This window comes from Argopecten irradians, chromosome 10 (genome assembly GCF_041381155.1).
Source record: "Argopecten irradians isolate NY chromosome 10, Ai_NY, whole genome shotgun sequence".
NCBI classification, from domain to species: Eukaryota; Metazoa; Mollusca; class Bivalvia; order Pectinida; family Pectinidae; genus Argopecten; species Argopecten irradians.
The window spans coordinates 343,120-350,384 of NC_091143.1; positions in this window are offsets into that span (position 1 = coordinate 343,120).

The following is a 7,265-nucleotide window of genomic DNA, read 5'->3' on the forward strand; positions in this document are numbered from 1 at the left end:
CTCCAAAATTTGTTTAATTTTGAAACACAACCATATAATGATGCTATAGATATCATACAAATATGCTATCCAATTCAAAGGTTCAGATAGGAAGTAATTTATATGAAAATAGTAGCCTAATTGACCTTTTTGGCCCCGCGTCTAAGACCCCAGGGAGTTAGCCCTATACTTTGTACAATTTTAAATCCCCATCCTATAAGGATGCTACTAATGCATTATGAGTGCTCTTCCATGCTGAGTTGCAGAGAAGTCGTTTATATGATAACAGCAAAAATTGCTCCCTTTCAACCCCGCCCCTCAGCCCCAGGGGGGATCAGTCCCATCAATTGTACAATTTTGAATCCCCACCCTATAATGATGCTACCATGAGTGCTCTCCCATGCTTAGTTGCAGAGAAGAAGTCGTTTAAATGGAAATAGCCAATTTAATCCCTTTTGACCCCGCCCCTCAGCCCCCAGGTGGGGGCTAAGTCCTATCATTTGCACAATTTTGAATCCCCACCTTATAAGGATGCTACCATTGCATTATGAGGGTAATCCCATGTTTAGTTACAGAGAAGAAGTTGTTTATACGGAAATAGTCACATTGACCACTTTTGACCCCACCCCTCAGGCCCTCGGGGGTCAGCCCTATCATTTCCACAATTTTGAATCCTCACCCTATAAGATAAGCTACCATTGCATTATGGGTGCTATCCCATGCTTACTTTCAGAGAAGAAGTCGTTTAAATGGAAATAGCCAAATTGACCCCTTTTGGCCCTGCCCCTCAGGCCTCTGTGGGGTCAGCCCCATCATTTGTACAATTTTCAGTTAGTTGCCCATAAGGATGCTACCAGTCAAATTTTGCTGAAATCTGACCAGCGGTTATGGAGACGATGGACAGACGACGGATGACGGATGACGGACGCCGGACGTCACGGTATAGCATAAGCTCACCTTGGTCCTTCGGACCAGGTGAGCTAATAAAAAAACAACAACTTCTAAACAAAAGCAACAAATGCCAACAAAACTAAATATCAAAAGCTAAATAGCATCAGTAACTGGTTGAAATCTTTCTTTTCAATTGAATTCTTTGTGAACTCAGTCATTCAAGAAATCATATAATTATTCAAAATGTGTCTAAGAATTCCTCCATATGAATGGCTCGCATTATTCATCTAAATGCTATCTTTAACACCAGCTTAACTCCTACTGGTAGCAGTTGTATACAATTAAAAGTACAATACTTGAAGACTTCAAGGCACACATCACCCACATAATCTTCACAATAATTTTTATCCATCTTAATCCCTGTCACACCACTAGGCTCCCCTCCCCTCCACATCCACCCCCCAAATTGCCACAAATCTTTGGTCTCGATCTAGAAGAACCTCTTTGAACTTTAGAGGTGGACAAGTGACAAATCTTCTGCCGTTAGCTCTCTATCCAAAGTCAAGGTTTTTATGCCTTTGTTGAGCAGATACAGGTAATAGCTTGATTGTTCATAATAATTCAAACTTTCCTCTATAACCATGTCGTATAGTCAGACGTACCAGTCGGTAGTTGGACAAAATATCAGTTTGTTATAATTAGGTATTAAAGATCAACAAGACAATTCAAACATATCCATTATTATTTATTTTATAAAACAACTACAGTTAGATGTGATTTCATCAATATTAAATTGGAGGGAAACATAACAAAATTGACCATGTCATCAATTTTTCATAAAAAATGCTATAATATTTGATAAGAATAAAGTTTTACATGATCTGATGAAAGTAAAGCAAAGTTTACAACCTATTGATTAACCAGACATAACTTTTACATAATTGGTTATGTTTAACCAGACATAACTTTTACCTATTGGTTATGTTAAACCAGACATAACTTTTACCTATTGGTTATGTTAACCACTTGATCCGTTATGTTAAACACTTGATCGGTTATGTTAACCACTTGAATGGTTATGTTAACCACTTATTGTTAACCACTTGATCAGTTATGTTAACCACTTGATTGGTTATGTTAACCACTTGATCGGTTATGTTAACCACTTGATTGGTTATGTTAACCACTTGAATGGTTATGTTAACCACTTGATCGGTTATGTTAACCACTTGATCGGTTATGTTAACCACTTGATCGGTTATGTTAACCACTTGATCGGTTATGTTAACCACTTGAATGGTTATGTTAACCACTTGATCGGTTATGTTAATCACCACTTGATCGGTTATGTTAACCACTTGAATGGTTATGTTAATCACCACTTGATCAGTTATGTTAACCACTTGATCGGTTATGTTAACCACTTGATTGGTTATGTTAACCCCTTGAATGGTTATGTTAACCACTTGATCGGTTATGTTAACCACTTGAATGGTTATGTTAATCACCACTTGATCAGTTATGTTAACCACTTGATCGGTTATGTTAACCACTTGATCAGTTATGTTAACCACTTGATCGGTTATGTTAACCACTTGATCAGTTATGTTAACCAATTGATCGGTTATGTTAACCACTTGAATGGTTATGTTAACCACTTGAATGGTTATGTTAACCACTTGATCGGTTATGTTAACCACTTGATCCGTTATGTTAAACACTTGATCGGTTATGTTAACCACTTGAATGGTTATGTTAACCACTTATTGTTAACCACTTGAATGGTTATGTTAACCACTTGATTGGTTATGTTAACCACTTGATTGGTTATGTTAACCACTTGATCGGTTATGTTAACCACTTGATCGGTTATGTTAACCACTTGATTGGTTATGTTAACTACTTGAATGGCTCTTTTTTGAATGGACAATTTTCAATATGAGTTAGTATCAGAAATAAATATTTCTTAAAAAAAGTTATGGAAAGGGTAAAACTAAAAAGGTTTTTTTTTTTTACATTTCATGATATTTTAAAACCAAAGGCTTGCTATGGTGCACCAATATTAAGGTTGAATGTTCTCTCTTATACACGATTACTGACATTGTAAGATATTGCACAACTCAGTTTTTGAACATAAAGCACTAATTTGTGAATTTGCATTTTTCAATTATGGAACTTTCAATGAATCTTCGTTTGATGGAAAAAAGAGAAATAATTATTGATTCCAAATTTCCTTAAACTGATTAAATTTTATATTTATTAAAATGTATATAATTGAGTTTAAAATGTAGTACATTTTGTAGTTTTATATATATGATAAACTACCATAGTACATTTTGTAGTTTTATATATATGATAAACTACCATAGTACATTTTGTAGTTTTATATATATATAATAAACTACCATAGTACATTTTGTAGTTTTATATATATGATAAACTACCATAGTACATTTTGTAGTTTTATGTATATAATAAACTACCATAGTACATTTTGTAGTTTTATATATATGATAAACTACCAACATAAAGAGAACATTGTCCCTGCACCAGTTAGAGTCAACTCTGGTGTGGATTATGAGACAGTTTAAAAGATTTAACAAATACATTAGAATCTATCTAATAGAAAAGCCATGTGAACAGGAAATGAATACAGATATCTGTGGAGTAAATCTGATCTGTAAGAACTATCTGTGTTTTAGATATATAATCATATATATATATATATTTATACATGTATAACAAACATTGAAAATAGCACCATCGTCACATATGATAACCAGAACTCCAACACTTCAATCCAGTTTGGCAAATCCATACATTTCCTGCTGATCATGCTTATTGATATACGGTATGTTTTAAAAAATCTTTTAACACAAACTCACCATTTTTGTTTCACATTAAATTTCACACTAATTATTAATATCATTCTTTAAACACTTCATTAATAATTCTGTTTCTATATTTAAACTAGTAAACTTCACAGATATATGGACTTTATTTTGAATAAATAAATATCGGACCACTTTTTTTTCCAGAAATAAATCAAAGTGTCAATGTAACAGTTACACCTACATTGACCAGTTTCATAAACATTCCATAAATCAAAGAAATTTCTAACTTAAGATTCTCCTTAGAAAAACACTAAAATACATTTGTATTGAGGAAAGCTCCTTTATTTTAAGATAACTCATTTTTGCTTGTAGCAAGCATTTTCATTGGCTTAAAAATTTACTTTATCAGTCCATAAAGGAAAAAATGGCGTTGCCATGATTTCAAAGACAAAAGAGTTCCTAAATGAGTTTTGAATATTGAAGAGACTACCTTATTAAATTGGATTATAATGATTAAGTTAAACAGATTTTTTATGTTATGGACACTGGGACACTCAGATTTTTGTGTTATATCTCCATAACATAAACAATCTATTTAACTTAATCCTTAATTATTTCCTCAACATCTCAAGGAATTCCTAAATTTAAGGAATATTAATGAAGCTGGGTCATTATTCAAATAACATAGATTCGAGTTAAAATCTTACAATATTTCAAAAATAGTCCAAAGCAACATTATTAAAGAAAATAACAGAGGAAATAGTCTTTAAATATCACAGAATATCTATGGAAGGAAACCCCAAACCATAAGAGGACAGATGTTAGAACACTGGTTATCTCTCTATACACACTTGGTAGTTAACATGTACAAACACACATCACATTATACCTCACATGTACAAACACACATCACATTATCCTCACATGTACAAACACACATCACATTATACCTTACATGTACAAACACACATCACATTATACCTCACATGTACAAACACACATCACATTATTCCTCACATGTACAAACACACATCACACCTCACATGTACAAACACACATCACATTATACCTCACATGTACAAACACACATCACATTATACCTCACATGTACAAACACACATCACATTATACCTCACATGTACAAACACACACATCACATTATACCTCACATGTACAAACACACATCACATTATACCTCACATGTACAAACACACATCACATTATACCTCACATGTACAAACACACACATCACATTATACCTCACATGTACATACAAACACACATCACATTATACCTCACATGTACAAACACACATCACATTATACCTACATTTACAAACACACACATCACATTATACCTCACATGTACAAACACACATCACATTATTCCTCACATGTACAAACACACATCACACACCTCACATGTACAAACACACATCACATTATTCCTCACATGTACAAACACACATCACATTATACCTCACATGTACAAACACACATCACATTATACCTCACATGTACAAACACACATCACATTATACCTCACATGTACAAACACACATCACATTATACCTCACATGTACAAACACACATCACATTATACCTCACATGTACAAACACACATCACATTATACCTCACATGTACAAACACACACACACCTCACATGTACAAACACACATCACATTATACCTCACATGTACAAAACACACATCACATTATACCTCACATGTACAAACACACATCACATTATACCTCACATGTACAAACACACATCACATTATACCTCACATGTACAAACACACATCACATTATACCTCACATGTACAAAACACACATCACATTATACCTCACATGTACAAACACACATCACATTATACCTCACATGTACAAACACACACATCACATTATACCTCACATGTACAAACACACATCACATTATTCCTCACATGTACAAACACACATCACATATTATACCTCACATGTACAAACACACATCACATTATACCTCACATGTACAAACACACACACATTATACCTCACATGTACAAACACCTCACATTATACCTCACATGTACAAACACACATCACATTATACCTCACATGTACAAACACACATCACATTATACCTCACATGTACAAACACACATCACATTATACCTCACATGTACAAACACACATCACATTATACCTCACATGTACAAAACACACATCACATTATACCTCACATGTACAAACACACATCACACCTCACATGTACAAACACACATCACATTATACCTCACATGTACAAACACACATCACATTATACCTCACATGTACAAACACACATCACATTATACCTCACATGTACAAACACACACATCACATTATACCTCACATGTACAAACACACATCACATTATACCTCACATGTACAAAACACACATCACATTATACCTCACATGTACAAACACACATCACATTATACCTCACATGTACAAACACACACATCACATTATACCTCACATGTACAAACACACACATCACATTATACCTCACATGTACAAACACACATCACATTATACCTCACATGTACAAACACACATCACATTATACCTCACATGTACAAACACACATCACATTATACCTCCTCACATGTCACAAAACAAACACACCCACATTATACCTCACATGTACAAACACACACCACATTATACCTCACATGTACAAACACACACCACATTATACCTCACATGTACAAACACACACCACATTATACCTCACATGTATACAAATCACATACCACATTATACCTCACATGTACACAACACACACCACATTATACCTCATACGTACATACAAACACACACCACATTATACCTCATACGTACATACAAACACACACCACATTATACCTCATACATACATACAACACACACACCACATTATACCTCATACGTATATACAAACACACACACATCACATTATACCTCATACGTACATACAAACACACACCACATTATACCTCATACGTACATACAAACACACATCACATTATACCTCATACGTACATACAAACACACACCACATTATACCTCACATGTACACAAACACACACCACATTATACCTCATACGTACATACAAACACACACCACATTATACCTCATACGTACATACAAACACACATCACATTATACCTCATATGTACACAAACACACACCACATTATACCTCACATGTACACAACACACATCACATTATACCTCATATGTACAAACACACATCACATTATACCTCACATGTACAAACACACATCACATTATACCTCACATGTACAAACACACATCACATTATACCTCACATGTACAAACACACATCACATTATACCTTACATGTACAAACACACACCACTTATACCCCATATATTCATTTAAAGCTATAATATAGGTGGTATAACAGATAAAATTTTATGTTTACATCTATAAAACTCTGATAGTTTTCCAGCACTCTTTGTATTATGTTTGATCAAATTTCAATATTTACAGCAGAAATCCAAAGGAAATTTTTATTGTCAGGCTGACTT